Genomic DNA, 23,912 nt, shown 5'->3' with positions numbered 1-23,912 from the left:
ACACTCATTTTCGTGTATTTACCTTATACCATTTCAAAGGCGAAATATGTATTTTGGGGTGGGTCGGAAAACACACATGCATCATTGAATGTTTAATATTGCTTCGTTTTTTAGTAATGATGGACATCAATCCGTGGAGTGGGTGTCGTGTTTATATCTAGGACCCTAATTCGATATTCCCGATTTATGCTATTGTGAGGTTATAATCAATAATATCCTGATAAAGGCATAAGAATCAGATCCATATTCAGTAATAGCCCATGCAGTCCAAAGCACAGCACGGCTACTCCCATCGACTCCTAGAAAGCATAACACGTTCTTTAAACAAACCAAGCCTCCAGCAGCCAGGGAAATCCCCCCTGCTTTTGTTTTGATTTGAACAAGAACTCCTGAAGCCCAGAAAGAACTGTTAGTTCTTAGTGACGTCTTATGTCCAACCTTACGTCAAACCCGGCACCTTTCAGGTATAAAATACCAACAGTTGCCTTAAGCAAACACACAGTGGTTTGGAGCAGAGCGGCCATCTACTTGCCCGAGAGCCCAGCTGATGCGAGAGTCCACGGAAGCCGCCCCTCCCGATTGACACACTGAGAGAGACGCTGTCTTTTTCTCCAGCCGAGAAAATCCAGCTCCCGTGTTTCCAGCCTACCCTTGCGGGTTGCTGGAATATCGAGTCCTGAGGAAAGAGATACCAGACCTCCCACATTCTGTTACCAAGGTACGGAGCTGACTAAACCCTTAAGAGAATTCTTGATGCAGATTCTTGGCAAAATAATCTTAACCAACTTAACTTAAACTGCTACTTACTTATCCCTTCCCACGTATTAGGCTTAGGTCAGGTACACCGGGGTAGGCTTAGTTAGAAGCAGCAGTTGAGTACGTTAGTCAATGTATTTATGTATGTATTTATTTTATCCATTTTAAAGTATCATATGGCTAAGAAACCATATCAATGATTTTACAGTATTATTTCATAATACTACTTTTACTGTACGCACTTTACTTAACTTTAAGTATTGCAATTGTGGCAATTCATTTCTCTTGCATGAGAAAGAAGACTGCTCAATAAATAACACCTTTTTATTGAAAACGCCCGTCTCTCTATTTCTCTGCACTCTGGTGAAACTAAGTATGCACTGCTGACTGAGTGAAATAGCTGTCTATTGTTTTCACACGACTCTAGAGATATACTCTTATTCTGAGGGAGCAAAGTTGTCGGAAACTGAATCCCTTCCTGTCTGAGCCAGGGGAGCTTGTCCCTCCCTATTCATTCAAGAAAGTTTCCAGTGATCTCTGAGCTAGCTGGCGCAAACCTAAATTAAGTTTAACATAGTCAGTAGAGACCTAGATGACCTCAGTCCTACGTCTATACTGCTGTTTATGTTATTCCAATGCGCAGAGCCTATTGGGAAAATAGGAACTACACTATAATGTGAAGCGCAAAACCAAGCAGAAACTCGCAAACAACCGGAAGGCAGCAATGCAGACTGGAGGTGGGAGTCCTGCGCCACAGGAGGAGCTGGACGATATGGAGGAAATGGTGTCCACAGTCATCAATGGGGAGAGGTGGCAGTAGTTGGGGGACCGGACACTGCTCAACATGACCCAACACAACAGCACCAGGGTAAGTAACGACCCAGGACTGGGGGGACTGGGGAGACTGGCACAATGGCACTCATGCACAATTAAGTAGAGCATATCTGCAGACAAACCATACCTCAGACCCGCAACTCCCAACGAGAGACCAATGTATGCAACGTCTCAGCACTGTAGAAGCACAGAAGTCAAAGGCACACCACATGTAAGGGAGAAGGGGCAGCAAGCTGCAGGGGTGACCCCCCAAAATGCAGTACACACACATAACATGCAGAGCACATCGACATTGACAACAATGTGGTAAAAAACGCAACATGTCCACAACAGGACACAACTGGTGCTGCATGTGTGTAGAAACAGGCTAATCACATTTGGCATTGCAGGGAAATGTGAGTTGATAATGTACAAGTACTAACACATCTGTGATGTTGTCAAAATGTCCACTGTCCCGCATCAAACAGGCAGCTCCTCTCAAACAGCCACAATGTACCATGTCATGCAGTCTGCATGGAAACCTGTATAATGCGACAACATACATGGGAACACAATGTTAAACTGCATCTCCCCTTCACATTGGGAAATCCAACATCTCCTGCAGAGCAGCCAGAATCTCTCTTCTCTGATGACATAGAGGACCACCACTCCTTCGACTCCGACGCCCTCCAACAGCTCGTGGAGAACCTCCGCAGTCGACATCCAGGAGCAGGGCAGCCCTGCTGCTACGAGGAGACCCCACCCCCTGCACAGAATACACAGCAGGAATCACCCACCACCAAGCCTGCCTCCCAGGACCCCCACGAAGAACACATGGCCTTCCAATGCCATGTGTTGGGGTACCAGGAGAATCTAGCTGAACATGGGCGGGTGGGGTTTGACCGCATGGCAGCCAAACTAGATGCCATACGTGGGTGCCTAAGTCCCATCAGGGACCATTCACAGTCCCTAACGGACGCCCACAGTCCGCTCCATAACCTCCAACTGACCATGGCTGACATCTCTGGAGTCCTGACTCAAAGACAAGAGCAACTATACAGTCAGAGTGGCTCTAGCGATGTCATACAGGAGTTGGGACACATGCGGAGGTTAATGGAGACCATTGAGCGGACGCAGGCGGAAAGAGCGGCTGCCACGGCTGCACACCACAATACCAAAGTGGATGATGGACGGAGCGTTTGAGCAAATCAAACACCCACCCCCAGTCAACTGATTTGGGTTTAATCCACCATCATCCTTTAGCTCACTCCACCACCCCAGTTCAGACATGGCCATATGCAAATCAGTTTGAGCCTGTGCCTCATGGGAACAGTCCAGCCCGAACTGCCAAGCCATGTCTTCCCTGGACCGGAAACAAGCATCCTGGGACCGGTTTCCTTATGCACACCAGCGAGAAGTAGCTGGGTTGCTCAATGACCATCCTCATGGCATTGCTGCTACAAGGCCTGGCGCTGACGCATGCTGCTGCTATAGTGCCACACAGTGCTGGAGATAGAACACCACCACCCACACGTGAGGCACATGAAACAGCAGTGGACGAAGATCCAAGTAAGAAGGACGCAGTAGTATTTATCGCCGTCATAGGGCCTGTTTCTGCTTGGATCCCTGCATCACCACCTTCCACTGTCCCCCGATACACTCTGCAAACTCACCTTGTACCTCACAATGGACTGCCATATTCTGTTTGGTCACCAATGACACAGCATTCAGAATGCAGACTGTACCCTTTCTCTTCAAAATAACTTGTCATTCCCTGAAGGACTCTGGCTGGTCCTCCATGGGCCAACATATAAAGTAGGGTTTGCATGGCCCTGTACTGCTCCAGCTGCAACACTCCACTGAAGGTGCATTAAACATTCATAATCACACAGCTGTGTCATGTCTATGATCCTTCGAGGGTAGAAGTATGGATGAATGTAGGGTAATGGATTCCCCCGTATGCCCATGTTGCTCATGTCATTGGACTTGGGTCACACGGTGACACAATGCCAATTGAGGTCCAGGTGGCGCTGACACAACAATAGGGTCACACGTATTAGTTACTTTCTTGTCCAGCCCAGTACGGAACCAAGCCCAGAGCCCCTGGGTCATCGGGCAAACCCTTACGCTGGACTGGCATACACCAGGCCTGCCCACTCAGCTTACGCTCATGCTCACGGGGGTAGGGACAACACTACATGTCCCAGGTCTACCCTGTAGTGATCGGCTGATCACCGGTCTAGTTGTCAGCATGAGATGAATAAACAATGAGAATCCACCTGTGAATAAAGAGTGTTCCCTACAATGGTGGGGAGCACAGTGTTTGTAAAATACCCCTCACACACCAAAAGGACCCTTGGTGTCATGCTTCATCATTGGGGTCTTCGCACCCTTCTACGGGATGCGGCGTGCTACTACCTACTACTACGTGGGAGCACTTACTTAAATGACTGTGTGGAACGTGTGAGGGTTTTGAAAATGTGAGTGAGTGGTGGGGTTATAAAGTGAGTGATGATTTAAAAAGAACCTGGCTTGTGGGGTGTACACAAAAGATTTAATGGGCCTCCGGGCTGGTACTATTAAAAAGGTGAGATTGGAGGTGTTTATGCAATACAATGTCCATCACCTCCTGTGTGCGTCAACATGTTTCGGAGTAGGAACTCCTTCTTCAGGACGGGGTGCACAAATCCCCATCTTACTCACGTATATCTACTCAAAAATCTGTATTTATTACAGAAAAGTGAAATGTGATGCAGGCTAAAATGTACCTACAATATGAATGCCGATGGTTTCTGCTATTTGCAAAACCTGGGAAGGAAGGGGGAAAACACAGTAATGTGGTAACCCGCTCCTTACAACTTGCAAGGTACAGTGACCTGAAGAAAAATATATATATATGTATAGTGCGGGCTGCGATCACTAGACAAATGATGTCATTCTACTCGTGATGGTGTGCCCTGTAAAAATAGAACGTGGACAAAACATACAAACATTGAACATAAAACACACGCTCTATTTGTTAAGAATACTTCTGATCCTGTGACATAATGTTATGAGGAGGGTAATGATAGCCTTTGTAAATGCATACTTGTTTACTCCATCTGAAGGGCCTCATGAGCTTCTTAGCGTAGGGGACTGTCGTGCCGTACTGCTACCTGTAAATAATGGATAGTTTCAGGGTCTATTCTACTTACACAGTTGTTGATGACCCTCCGCTTGTGTGCTAGCTCCATACTCACGAATCCCAGGAGAGGATTGCTCCTTCTTGCCCCAGAGCAAGAGAGGCCTAGCGGCGGGCTAGGAGGTGGAGCGTCCTCTCCAACCTGTTGAAACGCTCCTCCATCCTGGCTTCCAGATGCGCCATCCTCTGGAGCATGCAGCGCTGAAAGGCTCTATAGAGTCTATAGGGGGGAGAAGCAGTGGTGGGCGGCTGGGGCCTGAGGCAATGGAGGCTGCAGCAGCTGCCGTCGCCTCTTCCACCTCCTCCTCCTCCACCTCCCCAGGACGACAAGCCACTGGTATTCAGCCCTGATGGCCTCTAGCTTACTTTACCTGGTTCTGGCTGCTACCTCCTGCCTGTTGGGTTGTGATGGATTGGCAGAAGTAGTTATATCAAGAGGAAAAAAGACAAATTGTAACCAATACTCTTAGCAAAACCGTAACATAAAATTATATAGTGGCACAGTAGCACTAGCAGTACATAACGTTTGCTGGTATCCTTGATTTCTCAGCCCTTTCGATTTTGATGTGATTAGAGTGCACTATGGAGTATACATGTAAATTCTTCTCTCTCTTGTTTAGTTAAATTATTTTAGGCATGCCAGTTCAGCTTGCGCCCTAGACAGACCTACTCGTTTCGCATTACTGTGCTTCTGTCTGCAGGTGGGGCAGCTGTACTACACAATCATCTATTTTCCTATCATGGCCATGCTCTGTTAAATGCCTCAGTTTCACCCTGACTACAACAAGGCAGAATAATAGATACTAATATATGAATGATATACAGCATGACGTGAGATATTACTATTGTAACCATGCAGCCGGGACTCGGAAGGAGGTGATTGATGATGATGGATGGGTACATAATATATGTTGTGCTTGAAAAACTACTGTGAATTAAGGGACTATTCTCAAATACAAACTCAAACCTTTGAATCAAAAAGCTTTATAAAAAAAAATTCCTTGTTTTCTCTTCTTCCCAGGGACATTTCCATTTGTCATTGGATTGTTCTTCCAGTATTATTATTATTCTTCACCCTTGGCTTTGCTACTCAGTCACCACTCAGGTTTTACAATCTCTTCATTCAGTCTTCACCTATGATACAATCCATCCAAGCATGGCTATCATTCTCAACTAGCCTTCAACCAACATAAATATGTCATTTAACCATCCATTCATCCTTTCTTTGACCTATCAAACCCATCAGAGGATTCCTTTCATCCATACACTTTCACCCACCCAGGCAGGCATCCTTTCTTTCACCTTTCATCCATCCTTCCCCACCCATAAATCCTTTCATCCACACATCCTTCTCTGCCAGTCATATTTCACCCGTCCTTCCTCCTTCCATCCTTCTTTCTCTTTTCCATAAACCCATCAAAGTCTCATTTTTCATGAAACTTTCTCTGCTGAGTTTAAGAAAGAAGAGGCCATTAGTTACTCAACTCCCATTGTATATTCTAAGAGGGATGTCTTCAACTGTTCATAACTTAGTCTCAACAAAACAGTGTACACCCTTGCAGCAAGAATATAAATCATCAATAAGCAAGCAATATGACTTACCACCACCTGCCACTGCCGCTGGCTCACCCCTGCAGCTGCCACATCTGCTTCCTGGATGGCGCCGCCATCACCGCTGGCCCACCACTGGTAGTCGGTGCGGCTAGAAAAAACTTTTTTTAAATGCCATACATGCCTCACCCTATACATTTTTTACTGTAGCAAAATTTAAAATACATACACCACACAAGTCACTACAATTTGGGGACAGACAGTAGGTCCTGTCAAAAATAATAAAATATCCCATTAGGCATTTTGTTGGTGGCAATTTCTGAAAAGCCTCTCAAGAAGACAACCTGGAAAGGACTGGACTGAGCGGCTAGAGCTATTGGTGAATCTAAGTTTTTGAAAAGAAATAAGCGTGACCAACTGTGCAGGCAATCAAACAGAAGGTCTTCTTGGTTGGCAAATGTAATGTGGCTGTCCTCCTCCTCCTCTTCATACTTCCTTCCAGCAATGTTGCACAGTAATCAGTACACCATCAACTGCTGCTAATAATTCTAGGACGAGATAAAAAGAAGACACAACTTTGGGGTTTCCAACATGACAATGGCCACTCTCTCGTTTTACTGATTGAGCATGAGAAAATAAAAGAAATCCTTCTCATCTCAACAAACATGTTTAGAATACCTTACTTGGGCATGCAAACTGCACAGCAGAGTAGTAATACCAGTAGTAGTAAGTGACAATGACCAATGGGTTCTCTGAGTCTTACAGTACCACCACTAGGCTGTCTACAAAATATATAAGGGAAAGCGGACTGCAAAATCAAAAGAAAGGAAGCTACAGACAGACTAGTACAGACCGACAGTTCGAGGTAAAATACATACACTAGCTTAGTAAATAGCATAATGCAGGGATAACAAGATTTTTGAAACCAGTAGATCAAAGAGGATTTGGGGAAAAAATTTAATTAGGAACAGTTTGAAAATAAGGAGCAGTAAAAGTTAGGGACATATATATTAATATTAACAACAGAAGGACTTACTGGGGCAGGCAGAGCCATCGACTGAGGAGTGTTGTCACTGAGAGGCACCTCCAGCTCCTGCACCCACCTTGGACGACCTTTTGCCACTGGATGCTGATGTAAGACATAACTAAAGAGACAAAAAATAATTAGTGGCATATAAATAATCTCTCCAAAAAGATTTTTGAACAGGAAACGGCAATTGCAATAACATTGAACTTTCCTAAATCAGATCGACTAGCAGTACTCTAGTATCGTGGACCGTACTATCTATTTATACCACATTTCCTAAACCTACCTAACCCGCCTATTCTAAAGACTTTGGAATAAATTGCAATGAATGCTACTTGCTTCTAAGTTGCGATCTCCTTCACAATCATTCTCAACCCCATTTGAAGGGCCAATTCACGAAGTCTGCGGCTCGTCTTTAAATGCATAGATGGACGCATGCATACACCAAACTGGCTGGTTGCTTTTCACTGTACGAGCTACAAAAAAGATTCTAAGAACTGAAGTAAGAGGATGTGCGCTGCTAAATTACTAATACTAACTACCACTATCTTAGTGACCGGATAAAGGAGGAGTCTCTCTCTTGTCCATACTACTTAAGGTCTAACATCATCAGCCCAAGCAAGCGCAAAGTTGCAAACAATTACGATTAGGTAGCGCCAAGCACCTGTCTAGAATAACGATCACATAATATAAGATTTGTAAATGTAACTTACCTGCATGTGAGCAGCATACTTGCTATTTGGAAATAAAAAATATTAGCAATGACATAGAACACACAAGTAATAATAATAATAATAATAATAATAATAATTCGCAACTCACCAATACCTGCGACCTCAACACCTAGCAGGTCCAGCTCTCGGTCCAGGATGTCAAACCACAATTGCGTCAGCTGGTTGTGGGTGCTCTGGACCCCAAAGCAGTGATACACTGCCTTTAACACACTCGCTCAGCACTGCTGGCGCTCCCGGTGCCTGTACCCAGACCCAGGAATGCCACCTCCACCTCTGAAAACAAGGCCTGGGGCTGAACGCCTTCCAGGTGCTGCTTTCCGCAAGGAATGCGGCTCTCGTTTACCACCATTTTTGTGGAATGCTTCTCTGCCATGATTCTGTGGGGGCAGAAGATAAAATGTAGAAAGTATCAAAAAAATAACGGAATAGGAAAAGGGTAAACAAAAAAACCAGGAAGGAAGTAGAGAGAGAAACAGTACAAAACTCACAAAAAAAGTAGAAATAAATGCAAAATATACTCTTAGGAAGACAGTGGGAAAGATAATAAATAAACAAAGATCAGAAAAAAAGTTTTGGGAAACAAGAATTGAAAAGACTAGGAAGGCTTCATAAAGTAGGCCCCAGCACCATAACAGAGAAGTAAACAAGATGGCCATGACCATGCGCGGCTGCGTGGCTCAGTTCGCACTATACTTCCTCTCCGAACATGCACTCTGTGTTGCCGTACGATGGGAACGTCACGTCAACAGTTGGGACAAGCAACTTTGCCTGCTCGCGTAGCTCTTTTTACTGCGTTGTGGAGTTCCATGTAGCGCGCTATGCGAACTCCACCCATGCTTAGTTTTTACTGGAGGATTCTTTTTTGGAACGTATTAATTCAGAAATAATTCGAAGGTATTCAATCAATCGGAAGGCAGTCTATTGTTATGGAAGCACAATATTTGCAGGTAGTAATTGTTTTTGGCATCCTTAGGGGTCCCCATTTCTTTCATTCAGTTACATTTGAACTTTCCTCTCTGGCTCTGCTCTCTGGTCTGCTATTCAACTCTGCAGAGAAAGCAGAGTATAGTAGGTTTCTCCAATTTTAGCTAGTGTGTGCTCTAGATGTCCATTTTTATTCCAACTTTGAATCATGACAAGACACCAGCACCATAAATATACGTCATGTAAGTCTGTAATAGATTTGTGCATCTTGAAGTCTTGACACAGCTTGAATCCTGTTTTTGTAGGGGGCATTTTGCCTAAGCACACTGTTTACATGAATTTCAAATCCATCAGAGCATAAAGTTGGGATGCAAGCTCCAGATCTGTGCGGAAATAAAGGTACTGATGCAGTGGTGGTGCTTACATGTAGCTCTGCTCTATCACTTCCATCACAGTGTGCATTAGCATTGCTGAGAACTCTTTGTTGGGAGCTGGCTCTGTATATACTACACCAAAGTAAGGTATGGTGTGCACAGAGTCCAGTGGACCCCTAAAGGTAGGCAGAGATTAAAGTAGATAGTACCTTACTCTCTATTTGTTGTAGTGTAGGCAAGCAGGAAGGTTTTATCATAGGGTAGTGCTAAGCATTTGTTGTACCCACTCAGGCAAGAAATGATGTCACAAACTCTAAGTCTGAACTCAGACCAATTTGTTTGTATACAAATATTTAGATGTACTTTATTTTCTAGAACCAAGCCAGGCCTGGTACAGGTAAGTTGTAGTACTTTGCATGACAAGTGTGAATGAATACAGTTGAAATGCAGTAGAATGCAATGGTTTGGTTACAGAGTAATTACTTTGTTCTCGTAAATAGTCGGAATTACTTTTCAGTTACTGTTCTTACACAGATCGGTATCTCTTGATATTAGGCTGGTACATTTCCTAGGAGTGAGGAAAAGAGGGTAATGCGTTTTGCAGTGTAAGTACAGTTTTGCATTATTACTCATGATACACACTTAGTCCTGTAAAAGCAGAATTGGGTTTACGGGTCCGTGGTTAGGATTCGGTAAGATGGGCACTCAAGTCGCACCACCAGCAGCACAGAGGCAACTGGGTGCAGAGTGCAGGGACCAAACGTTAGCAGTAAGGGAGGGCATAAAATCCGTTTCGCGGGCGAATTTGCGGATTTTCCGAGATTTCGCGATCAGCAAATCTCGCGAAATTGCGGAAAAATCCGCGAATCAGCGGGGACGAATTTTCAGCCAAGCAAGGGTTACAGCAGCAGCTGCAAAAGTTGAACCTAATTTCTTTGTAACCTTTTACAAAAGGGTTACAAACAAATTAACCTCAACTTGGACACCTGCTGCTAATTGCTTCCTGGCGCCTCGTTGCCTACTTGCAACTATTCTCTGACCCTGCTCTGACCCTTGAAGCAGGGTCAGAGAATAGTTACAAGTAGGCAACGATGCACCTGTCCAAGGAATTAAACCTCATCAGGAAGCACTTACAGATATAAAAAACAGGAAGAAGGGAGAGGATGGCAAATACACCCATTTTGAGTTGTCAGGAGGGGTTAAACTAAAAGAGACCTTTACAGCACAATTTTCATATGCATTTTGCTAAAAATAAAAAGCTGTATGTTCTGTAGGGGCAACTCAGGAATCTGGCCCTTCAGAGATCTGGCCTCTCTTTCTTTCTCTCGTTCTCTCTCTCCCTCTCTCTTTCCCTCTCTTTCTCTCTCTTTCTATCTATCTATCTATCTATCTATCTATCTATCTCTCTCTCTCCCTTTCCCATAAACGACTGCATGGGTAACTTCGCTATGCAAGCGGCTCGCGAAGACGCAAAAAGCCCTGCGAACACGCAAAAAACCCTGCGAACACGCAAAAAACCCAGCGAACACGCAAAAAAACAAACATCCACAAATTCGCGAATTTTGCGGATCGCGAATTCGCAAATCTGCAAATTCGCAGATCGCGAATTCGCTAAATTCACCCATGCTTAGTTAGCAGACGGGCTAAGCAAGGCTGGGGGCGTGGGGGCTGCGGCGATCAGGACACCAGGTTGAGAAAACAAGGGATCCTGGGGTCGAGGTCAGCACTGTAGGGCCCAATGCCCAACATAAGAACTACCCCCACCAGAGGCACAGATGCGGGTGGGTGTAGGATGTTGTCTTGGCTGATGCTGTAGATTCCGTTGAGGACCCTTCAGAGTCGGTCAACGGCTGATGAGGCGAAATGGGTCTTTGGGACTCATTGTCTTGTCACCGCAAGCGGTTGGTCCTTCTGGACTGCTTAGGTTACGGGGTCGTTCACGGTTGAAGGGATCTTCCAGTTGGTGGCTGCATATTTGGTTTAGAAGCTTGAAGAGGTTCAGGGGTCACTGGCTTGCAGGTTAGGATAGCTGGGGGACCTCTTTTAGTGTATTGGGTCACTTGGGCGCTGGAAGCAGAGTGGCCGAGTCGGTTTGTTTTGAGCAAGTCCGCTACTCACTGCAGACAACGTTTTTTGGATTGTGAAGACAGTGCAGGTTCCCCAGGTTTTTGAGGGCTTCTGGCTGCAGGACACACAGAGGTTTCTGCTGGAGGAGTCTGAGGTTGGGACAGTCCTGTGGGGCTGGGGCAAAGTTAGTGGGTGTCCTGCTCTTCCTTTCTCCACGCAGCTGTTCGGTCCTTCTTCTGGTTCCTTCTTGGTGGCTCTGGTCTGAGGAGGCAAGGTTCATAGTTGCCCCTAAATACTAAATTTAGGGGCATTACAGATAGTACAGGTCGAGACCAATGGGTCCCTTCCTTGGGATGGGTAACCACCTATTAGGCCACCCTCCAGTGGAAGGGGGGCATACGCCTCATTCTGCAAGATGGTGGGGAATGAGAGTTGTGCTTCACCTCGCCTCCAGCAGCACAACTTAACAGGCTCGGCCGCTTGTGGAACTCCACGGACACGGCAGAGTTTTTCTGGCACTCCACTGGGTGAGACTTCACGAATTCCGCCCAGGCCGATTTAAAAGAATACAGCCCATTCCTGCCTTTTTCCCTGTGCTTGTGCTGTTTTGGCTGCCTAGCGCCAACGCAGGCCACCTTGCACCACAGCGCAAGGGTGCCTGCATTGTAAGAAGTATTTTTTATGTGCAGGAAGGGGCACCTTTCTGCACAAAAACAATCCCATGAGGCATTTTTCTCTATTTGTGCTCCAGAATGCAGCACACATATAAAGAGGAAGTAACAAGAAGAAATAAAGATATTTCTCCTTGTTACGCCGCACCTGGGAAAGCATAGCATTTTGGCACATTTCCTGGTCTACAATGTTTACAAAATCTGGGAATGCCTCAACATCCAAGCATGTTGCGTGGGAACACTCATGGAGTGCCTCTCTGGCGCCAAGGAGTGCAACACAGCGATTTGCGCTGTGTTACCTTACTCTGTATTTATGAAACCACTTCAGACCACGCAAGGTGGCCTTGAGTGGTTTCATAAATCACATTTTTGGCTTGTATCGTGCATGCACCCCATTGTTAGTGCAAGCGCGTTGCAACCCCACTCATAAATATGCCCGATAGTATGCAGAACGCTACATTTTTGTAGGAGGTGTTGCTCTTCTATTTTGCCTATGGAATTAACTTCAGAGGAGATATGGGAGACTACGAGACCAATATCTAATGATAAAGCTATCAGTTCCAATAGCATTTCATGAGATTTCTGTGCAACCTTGTCTGGAGTCTGGGTCACAGTTTTTCTAAAAGTCAGCAGCGAGTTTGTGTCACCACACCGATAACCCCCTTCTTAGGATATTAGCAGAATCAGCATATTTCTTGAATTTGGTAAGACACCAGATGGTAGGAAATATTAACCAATTTCACTTTTCAACGTAACTCTACAGGACCTGCTTACAAAGGTAAACTTACACAGGTAAATCTACCTGTGTACACTTTTGAGTAATTTTACTACTTTTGGATATTTGCCATTTACAAGTCCAAGTTATTCAAAAGTTTTGACTTGCATGTCTTCACACCCTGATGGGAATGGATATTAGATTAGATATAATATTAGAAAATAAGTATGAGAATTTGGGTAACCTGATCATTTTAGTAAGCGCTATGTAACCAGCATTTGATAGAAGAGCCTCCGCCATACTCTGATGCACTGTGTGAACCATTTCATAGTCCAACAGTAATTCAGCCAAATCCTATTCTCTGTGTTGTGGTGAAGGTGTACAAATGGATATTTAACAGACTCTCCCATTTGATAGACACCACGTCCCAAGTGTGACTCAAATTTTCTAAGGAGAAACAGCTCAGTATTATTCCAATTAATTCTGATGCAAAATTAACCCCCAAATTGGACGCATTTCCCTGATAATAGGGGCCAGATTACTAGCTGGGTCTCATGGGAAAAGTAGTATGTCATCTGCATACATGGAGACTAAACATCTCCCTGTCTTGAAAGTATATTCCCTCTGGAAGTGCTGGTCTTGTAAGTATCTGGCTAATGGGTCCATGGCCAAAATGAAAAGTAAACGTGAGAGGTGGCACCACTGCCAATAGTAAAGAGGTCAGAGATCAGCTCATTAGTGTGTATTCTGGCAACTAGTGTAGTATAAAATGGTGATAATTGCTTTAGAAAATATTCCCCAAAATTCTAGTCATTAGATAGTGCCACTCTGTAGAATTGAAGGCCTTCTCAGCATCTAATAAAGGCTGCTGCAGTCTCCAACTCGGTATTGAAGTGATGTAGAATGGGGAATATTGTCCGCAGGTTAATGGAGTTGGGTCTGTGTGGGATAAACCCAGATTGAACTGGGAAGACCATGGCCTCTAGTTGGCGTGATGGGCGGTTTGAAAAGATTTTTGTCAGTATTTTATATTCCAGATTTGATAGTGGTCTGTACAAAGTGCAGTGGGTGAGGATTTTGCTGGGCTTCAAAAGTACTGTAATGATTGCATTACGCATGGTCGGGGTAACACACCAGCCTTCAGAGCCTAAGTGTAGCCCACTAGTAAACGTGGAGAAAGCATTCCTTTATAGGCTTTATAAAATTCTCACTCTGCCACTTCTTTGTACATATGGCCCTAACGCCCGAGTCCACCACTTCAGCTGCCTTGTATATAAGTTGAAGCCCCTATCGCCACAGGAACGTCAGAAAAAGTGGTCTTCATAACCCAGAGTAACATCCATCCTTGCCACAGTCCTACATTCCCTCTCTTTCCTCCCTGAGAGAAGAGGCAGGAAAACAAACTGTGTTTTCAGTCATTTAATTTGGTAATTCAGAAAACACACATTATGCCCCGCCTTTGTGGTAGGGAAGGATCACTTCCTATGGTTTCCATGTTGGTTAAGGCATGTGTGTTTCTATATTTACTGAGCGGAAGCCACAGCGTTACTCGTTAAGTCAGGACTGTGGCGAGTAAGACAGATGAGGAAGGAATTTAGTGTATTAGAGAATTGTCTGGAGACCAGCATTGCTTCATCCAGCTAAGTTTCAATTCTGATGCAGTTTTGACCATGCGAGGCATGTAGAGGTGCTTATAGGATTGAACAAATTTGTCAAGTATCTCCCCCTTTCCAGTTAAGGTCCTCCCTCCTATCTGACGTCTAATATTATGGTCTCTGTCCCTTCAGAGTGGCCAGGCCAGCGTTCTACTGAACCAAAATTATGTTGAAGCAGATCTCCTCTAGTAATAGAGTCATGAAATATATTAGCATGGAATCACCAATATATGCTTCACAGTTGGGACTTGGGAACCGTCCATGCCAGTCTAATTGTAGCGGGGTCCAAAAGTGTTTGTGGCAGGAATTTGATATTCATTTTCAATGATGTATTCCTCCGCAACACCAACTAATATTCTATTTTCTACAGTGCCCCATCTGGAGAAGTATAGAATGTCTATTCCGTTTTGTACAATTGTGAACCCCTTACCGTTTGACTAGCTCAACTGTGATCAAAATAACACACATTGGGGCATATTCTCAAGGATCTATTGCCGATTTATCTGCACTTTAGCGTCGTAAAAGTGGCAATAGATTTATCACCCTTTTCACAAGCTGGTGCAAACTGCCGACATCGTCAGTTTTCCAGCATTAGCTGCCGCAAAAAACCATAGCTAAGGATGAGAGCAACAACCAACGTTAAGGATATGCAGAGTGGGCGTTCCCGTGCAAAAACACATGAAAACACCACTTCGCAACATTCTCAACGACCAGCTAGATCTGCGATGCGATCCAAAAACAGGCGATAAGGCGCATTAGCAGCAGTGATTTAACGCCTGCCTTTTACTGGTGATAAGCAGGATGACAACCTTCAGTATTAAAGGGAGCCCAGCCCAGAGCCACATCTGAAGACCAACACATGTCATGGAGCTACTGATCATTCAGCTCAGAGACCCAAGAGGGCCACAACACCCACCGCCGCCACCCCCAGGTCCTCCCCGGACTACCACAGAGACAGCGTAAAACAAGACAGCCGACCTTCCGAAAACGGTATGCCCCCAGCCACACAATCGCAGAATGTGGGGAGAGGTGGGAACCAAATATTTGTGAAGGAGGGAAGTCACCCATGAATAAGAATGTGCACAATGCCAAGTGTGACAGACAAGTATGCAGAGCACATAAATGTCCATGTGGACATATACTGCTGGCGTTTGTAGTGTTGTGGACAGTGGACACAACCATGTTACCTCAGGCAGTGGGGAAGACCTCGGTCATGTAGCTTTGACTACGCCAGTCCAGCATAGTAGTGTGAATAAATAGGCCGGGGCTCTGGTCGTGGTTCACTTCCGGGATGGCCAACACGTCTGCAAGGGTGGCGCCCCACACCCTGCCACGAGTCTGCCGCCGTGACCGCCAGTCTCCTCAGCCGATCGCTGGCCTCTGTGACACAGGCCCCCAGCGCACCCAGCGGCACAACACTACAGAGTTATGTGTGTGCTGACTACTGCCTTCGGCCTGCACTAAGGTCAGCAGGACCCCCAATTCAGATAGAGTCTTGATTTATTTATGGAAAAGTCCTGTAGGCAACAGACATTGTTTCAAGTGCGGCCTGCCCAGACGACACATCATCGCAGGCTGCACATCCGCTGAGCACTACAGGTGCCACTAACTCTATGCAGCTCAATTCAACACCACGTGGCTGTGGGCCTTTGCTGACCGCTGCCTCCAGCCTACACTGTGGTCAGCAGGGCTCACACATATCAAATCCAATCATAACCTGCAAGGACACACCATCATCGCTGGCTGCGCACACGTTGAGCTCATCAAGTGCCACTAACTCTGTGCACCACAAGTCATGGACCCTTTAAGCTTGAATCTGTGTGTGTGATCCAATGATCACTGGTCTAGGTGTTGCCAGCACCAACCACTCCCTGAGTGCTGGCGTACACTCACTCCACACCCATCCTGCACAGGTGTCACTGGACATGTGACCCTGGTAATAAAAAGGAACCGGGGGCACATGCCCGTAGCCAGTTCCACTATCTATGAAAGTGTGTCTGTGTGGTCATTATGTATGCATGATGGCCCCGGGCCCTACCACATTACATTGTGCTGTGGACAGCGGACACAACCATGTCACCTCAGGCAGTGGCTAAGACCTTGGACATGTAGCATTGTTGTCCCCCCCTGTAAGCATAGGGGAAATGGGCTGGGCCGGCGTGCGCCAGTCCAGTGTAGGTGTGTGAAGAATTTAGCCAGGGCTCTGGGCGTGGTTCAGTACTGACCTGGACAAGGAAGTAACTAATGCATGTGTCTCTGTTGTAGTGGCAGCACCACCCGGCCCGCAATCGACAATGTTGCATTGTAGCATGCACCTGGAGGGCGGGCTCGCACGAACGGAGAAATGAAGGAGCGCAAGACCGTTCGGGGTCTTGGCTCATACATGCAAAGTGTTGTGTGTATCTGTATTGAGCATGAGCCAAATGCCTAGGCCTACTCGCAGTGCCAGTTCAGCCAGGCATGAACTCAACATCTGTGTCCACCCTATACTTACCATAGGCCTACACTCACGTGGCAGCCCACCTTCAACGGCCAACATCTGTGTCATTGTCAGGCTTGTGGACATGGGCAGACTGGCATGACAATGGTGTGCCGTAGGAGTGCAAGTGATGCAACCACGCAGCGCACACAAGTTAATAGGCGCGGGGAGGGAGGAGCAGCTGTGAAGCAACGTAACAGTGATGCTGTACATTTGCCACATGCAAGACATGTCAAACATGAATCCCAAAGTCGCACATATCCCACCCCACCCCCAACAAGCCACCTCACATTTCCTGAATGCAAGCAGATGACAAACTAACATTAGGGATGAAAGCTCCTTTGTCTGAACTATCAGGCGGGAGCACATCTGCACCACTGACCTCGGAATTGCATGTGCCCGGCACCCCCTGACAGATACTATAGCAGAAGACGATGATGAAAGACCAACGTATACACACCCAACAGACAGAAGTCCTTGCTCGAAGATATCTTGCATGAAATGGCCTTCACACTTACTCCCACACCATCCCAGGCATACAACCATTGCAAACTAAAACAACTAATTGATCCGAGATGTGGCATTTCATCCACAAAACTGCCGCTTCATCGAGAGCCACTGACTCAATGGCAGATCATCCCGGACATATGCACAACCCCTGTCACGTGGAACTGTACCGTGCATGTATGCTGCCTTTTCTGGGGTCCCTGCCATCGGCAGTGCTGCGGATCAGCTACCAGCTAAGCTTCCACCTTGCCAAACGTCACCTGCTTTCAGCCGGTGTTGCATTGTCGATCATGCATATTCGAGTGGTCCATGGATGTCTGCCTACCCAACAGGATGGTAGCTGAACTGGATTTTGACATGTGTGTGTGCGCCCCCTGTTGGCACACAACCGTGAGTCTCACTGTGATACCCGTTTATGGGATGCCTTGATACTTGGTATACATGCTGACAGCTGGACCTGGGAGATTGCACAAACCCTCATGTGTAGTGACCACACTGAACCGCTCCCCTATTGGGCTGTACTGCTAATTGGTGAAAGGGGGTGGATGCAGCACATCTGTCCGGACCTACTAATGGATTGACTCGCCGTCATGTTTGATGAAGTCGACAACGACCTCATGTTGGAAATGATAGTCTACGAAGCTGCAATCGCTTTCACGGACGAGTAATTACGTACCTGCAGCCACAGCGGATTGGAACCTATTGCACATGTCCCAACACCTTATTGCAACATGGAGATCTGGTCACATATCCCACTAAAACAGTGGACATGGCTGCATTCGCCTGGACTCCGAATACATGAGCGGACAACAACGCAGGTTAACATACACCGGTGAAAGGTGAGGCACTCCCCCGGATTGGACAGCGGCACTTGGCAACGTTCCTCATTCTGACATACTGCTGCATTTGTCTGAATGTTGTGGCACTTATCTTGCCTGTACTGACACGCATATGCTAATAAAGTCTACGCACCTTCACTTGTATTCAACTGTGATGAGTGTTGATTTGAATGACAATGTGGGTCTCACTGCCTAACTGGGTCACGGCCATACATGTGCATTGATTGCATTAACCATGGAGTACCTTTTTGTTGAGTCATGGTCCCTACATTCATCCATACTTACATACTTGATTGATCATAGCCATGACACATATGTGTGAATTAGAATGTTTTATTCACATTCAGTGGAGTGTTGAAGCTGGACCAGTACAGGGCCATGCAAACCCAGATTTACATTGTTGCCCCTTGGAGGGCCATCTAGAGTCCTTTAGGGATTGACAAGTTCATCGGAGGTGGAAGACTTCAGGTTGCAGTGTGGTTGCTGTGTCATTGGTAACCAGAAAAAATATGGCATTCCATGTCGAGGTCCAAGGTGCATGGCGATGAGTGTATCGGGGGACAGTGGAAGGTGTTATTCCAGGGCATGATGCAGAGGGCAGAACCAAGCTGAAACCAGCCATATGGCGGAGATGAATGCTACCACCTCATTCTTACCACAAAACCAGATTCCTCATAATCTTCTTATGCGTCAGGTGCCTCACATGTGGGTGGTTGTATTTTATCTGGCAGTGACACATCAGGGGCCAGAGGTGGAATGTCTGCTGCACTGTGTGGAACTGACACTTCAGGGTGCGGAGATGTGGATGAGTGGTAGCAGCAGCATTCATCCATGCCAGGCCTTGTGGTGGCAATGCAAAGAAGAGGATCAGCTGGGCATGAAGATCACAGCTACATCTCGCTGCTGTTCAGCCGTGGCAAACATTCTTTCCACCTGCATCCCCTCCAAGCTCTCCATTAATCAATCAATCAATCAGTCATTTGTTAAGCGCACTACATACCAGCGAGGGTCTCAAAGCGCTGTGGGGGCCACTACTGATCAAACAGCCAGGTCTTTAGTGTCCTCCTAAAGGTCAGCAGGTCTTGAGTCTGTTGTAGGCTCAGTGGGAGGGTGTTCCATGTCTTGCCGGCGAGGTGGGAGGTGGATCTCCCGCCGGTGGTTGTTCTTTGGATGCGCGGGACGGTGGCGAGTGAGAGGTCGGCGGAGCGGAGCTGGCGGTTGGGGGTGTAGAAGGAGAGCAGTCTGTTGAGGTAGGCTGGGCCGGTCTTGTGGAGGGCCTTGTGTGTGTGAATGAGGAGCTTGAACGATATCCTCTTGTTGACGGGGAGCCAGTGCAGGTTTCTCAGGTGGGGGGTGATGTGGCCGTGTTGTGGTACATCGAGGATCAGTCGTGCCGAGGCATTTTGGATGCGTTGTAGTCAATTGATGAGCTTGGTCGGGGCTCCCGAGTAGAGGGCATTTCCGTAGTCGAGTCTGCTGCTGACGAGGGCCTGGGTGACTGTCTTTCTTGTATCTGTCGGGATCCATCTGTAGATCTTGCGGAGCATGCGGAGGGTGTTGAAGCAGGAGGAGGAGACGGCATTGACTTGCTTGGCCATTGAGAGCGTTGAGTCGAGGATGATTCACAGGTTGCGTGCATGGTCGGGGCAGCCCCCAGTTCCGTTGGCCACCAGGAGTCGTCCTAGGCTGATGGGTTGGAGCCGAGGATGAGGACCTCCGTCTTGTCCGAGTTCAGCTTCAGACGGCTGATCTTCATCCAGTCGGCGAGGGCCTTTATTCCTTCATGGAGGTATGCTTTGGCAGTGATGGGGTCCTTGGTGAGGGAGAGGATCGGTTGAGTGTCGTAGGCTTAGGAGATTATGTTGAGGTTGTGCTGTCGGGTGACGTGTGAAAGCGGGGCCATGTAAATGTTGAACAGCGTTGGGCTGAGGGAGGATCCTTGGGGTACGCCCCAGATGATCTTGGAGGCTTCGGAACAGAACGGTGGGAGGCAGACACCCTGGGTTCTGCTGGAGGAAGGAGGTGGTCCATTCCAGAGCCTTGTCTTGGACCCCTGCGGCGTGGAGCCATTCGCATAGTGTGCAGTGGCAAACGGTGTTGAAGGCGGCGGAGAGGTCTAGGATGAGGAGTGCTGCAGTCTCCCCGTTGTCTAGCAGGGTCCTGATGTCGTTGGTGGCGGCAATGAGGGCGGTCTCGGTGCTGTGGTTGCTGTGGAACCCTGACTGGGAAAAGTCCAGGATTCTGTTCTCTTCGAGGTATCGGGTTAGCTGTCTGTTAACGATTTTCTTGATGACTTTGGCCGGGAAGGGGAGCAGAGAGATGGGTCGGAAGTTCTTGAGGTCTCTTGGGTCTGCCTTGGGTTTTTGGAGTAGGGAGTTGATCTCAGCGTGTTTCCAGCTTTCTGGGAAAGTCGCGGTCTCAAGGGAGAGATTGATGACACTGCGTAGGTGAGGTGCAATGGAGCTGCCTGTTTTGTTGAAGACGTGGTGCAGGAATGGGTCTGACGGAGAGCCGGAGTGGATTGTGCTCATGGTCTTGATGGTGTCATCGATGCTCACGCTGGTCCAGGCTAGCAAGGGGACGTGGTCGATGGTGTGCGAAGGGTCTGTTGTGTTGCTGTCAGTTGGGGATGTCTGGGTGTTGAAGCTGTTGTGGATGTCTGCTATCTTGCGGATGAAGAAGGTGGTGAGGGAGTCCCACAGGGCTTGCGACGGCGGGATGTCGTTGGTGTTGGAGCTGGGGTTGGAGAGTTCTTTCACGATGTTGAAGAGCTCCTTGCTGTCGTATGCGTTGTTGAGGCGGCCTTTGAAGGAGGTCTTCTTGGCAGCCCTGATGAGGTGGTGGTGGTTGCGGATGGCGTCCTTGTGTGCTGCGTGGCTGTCTGGAGTTTGTTCAATGTGCCATTTCTTCTCTAGTTTCCGCCAGGCTTGCTTGGAATCTAGGAGTTCTGCAGTGAACCGGCTGGCCCTCTTGCTGGTGTCTCTGTGCGGGGGTTTCTTCTGCGGGCGAGGGTGTTGGCGCAGTCCTTGATGCAGCGTCTGAGGTTGTGGGTAGCGATTTCGGTGTTGGAGGGTTCGGTGGGGGGGGGCTGAGAGCGAGGTTTGCATGCAGGTGGTCTTCGGTGATTTTGCTCCAGCGGCGTTGAGAGATCTGTTGGGTGCGGTGGTGTATGGTGGCTTTCTGGAAGGTGAAGTGGATGCAGCGGTGGTCGGTCCGGAGGAGTTCGGTGGTGCAGCTGACGGAGACGTGAGGGCTTGAGGAGAAGACTGGAACGAGCGTGTGGCCGGCGGAGTGGGTGAGTGTTGTAACGAGCTGTCTCAGTCCGAGGTTGGCGAGTTTATCAGGATTGTGGAGTTGTTGTCGTTGTTGTTCTCAAGGTGAAAGTTCAGGTCTCCGAGGAGGATGTAGTCGGTGGAGGTCAGGGCTTGCGTGCTGATGAAGTCAGCGATGGAGTCACTGAACTGGGGGCGGGGTCCGGGGGGGTCGGTAGACGAGGGTGCCTCTGAGGGTGGAGTTGGGGTCTGTGTGGATCTGGAAATGCATGTGTTTGGCGGTGCTGAGCGCGTCGTCGGTGCTAGTCGAGACCCTGAAGCTGTTCTTGTGGACGATGGCGATTCCTCCTCCAACACCATTGGTGCAGTCTCTGCGGGTGATCTTGTAGCCATCTGGGATGGCTATGGCAATGTCGGGTGCGGAGGAGTTGTTCAACCAGGTCTCCGCCAGGAAGGCGACGTCCGTAGAGGTTGTGTTGAGCAGGTCCCAGAGCTCGGCGGCGTGTTTGCGTGCGGAGCGGGTGTTCAGTAGTATGCATCGGAGGTGGTTGAGGTCTTTCTTGGCGGGTGGTTCGTCGGCTCTGTGGCTGCTGTAGCTGCAGGGGCGGCCTTGAAGCAGTTGTGGGTCTGTCATTCTCCTTATGTGCCCCAACTCCCGGCTGACTTCCCTGGAGCCACTCTGAATAGCCAGTTGTTCTTGACGCAGTCATGACTCCAGCGATGTCAGTCATGGATTATTGGAGAGCATGGAGCCGACAGTGGGTGTCCGTTAGGGACTGTAAGTGGTCCCTAATGGGACTTAGACACCCACATATGGCATCTAGTTTGGCTGCCATGAGGTTGAATCCCACCCGCAGCTCATCAGCCATCTTCTCCTGGCACCCTAACACACAGCATTGGAATGCCATGTGTTGGTCGTGGGGGTCCTGGGAGACAGCCGTGGAGGTGGGTGCTTCATGCTGTGTTGTCTATGCAGGGGGTGGGGTCTCCCCGATGCAGCTGGCCTGCCATGCTCCTGAAGGTGGGGTGCCGGAGCGGTCTCTGAGCTGTTGGAGGGCGTCGGTGTCGATGATGGGGAGGTCCTCTTCATCATCAGTGCTGTGTTGTTGGGTCTGCTCTGTAGGAGGTGTTGATTCTCCCTCTGCAATGTGAGGGGGAGATAGAGATTGACATTGTGTTCACGCATTGTACTAGTTTACTAACAGACTGCATGACAATGTACATTGTGACTGTTTGTGAGCAGATGCCGATTTGATGCAGGACAGTTGACATTTCTACACCATCACGGATGTAATGTTGTACTTTTACATTGTCATCACACAGTTCCCTGCTATGCCAAATGCGAATGGCCATTTTCTGCCACAAGCGGCAACAGGTATGACATCTGTTCTGTTGTGAAAGTGTTGCAGTTTGTGTATTGTGGGTGAGTTGCCCCTTAAGCTCTGATTTAGCTGGCCCTTATCCATTTCAGGCAGTGTGCCTTTTACTTCTGTGCTTATACAGTGCTGAGATGTTGCAGACTTGGGTAAATTGGGCTCTTGGCCAGAGATGTGAGTCTTGGGCATGGTTTGTCCGCAGATGTGCTATACTTGATTGTGCATGTGTGCCATTGTGCCCATCTCCCCCCCCCGTACCCCAGACCTGGTCGTTACTCACCCTGTTGTTGTTGGCTCAGGTCATGTTGTGCAGTGTCCGGTCCCCAAACTCCTGCCACTGTCTCCCCAATGATGTTTCCAGGCTGGTCCTCCGTTGGGCTTGTGGAGTTCTGGTTGTCCAGCTACCTCCATGGTGTTTCGCTGTTGTTTTGTTTTGTTTTTGTTTTTTATGGTTGCTGCTTTATAGTGATTTTCCCACCTGACTTGTAGGACTTGCAGGCGTGGTGCTGCTCATCACTGATTTTTTTTATCGCAGTTGTGCCCATCGCAACGTTTTTCACATTCGGGTTTATATTTTTATCACTGTCCCGGTGATTTTATCGCAGACATTTAACATGTTATCAGGAAACTATTGCATGTTACCAGCGTGTTGTGAATACGACGTTAGCACAGTTATTTTCCCGTGATAGTCGGCGATATGAAAATTTGCGTTAACCTATTTTGGCGATGCTTATTGCACGTTCTTGAGAATATCCCCCATTGACTGACTTTGAATTGGGATGGCCGGTGTTGTGGGATAGGTCTCCTGGATTTAATATCAGATTGAGATCACCTCCCCAGAATATTAAATCATAGTCAGCATTGGGTGTCAATGTGAATATTGTGTCAAAAAGAAAAACGTTGGGCCCTCTAGGTTGGGCACATTTGCGTTTAGCAGTACTACTCTACTATTGCACAGTATAAACCCCCCC

The sequence above is a fragment of the Lissotriton vulgaris genome, chromosome 2_1 (genome assembly GCF_964263255.1).
Source record: "Lissotriton vulgaris chromosome 2_1, aLisVul1.2, whole genome shotgun sequence".
NCBI classification, from domain to species: Eukaryota; Metazoa; Chordata; class Amphibia; order Caudata; family Salamandridae; genus Lissotriton; species Lissotriton vulgaris.
Note: the sequence above shows the minus strand (reverse complement) of the source record.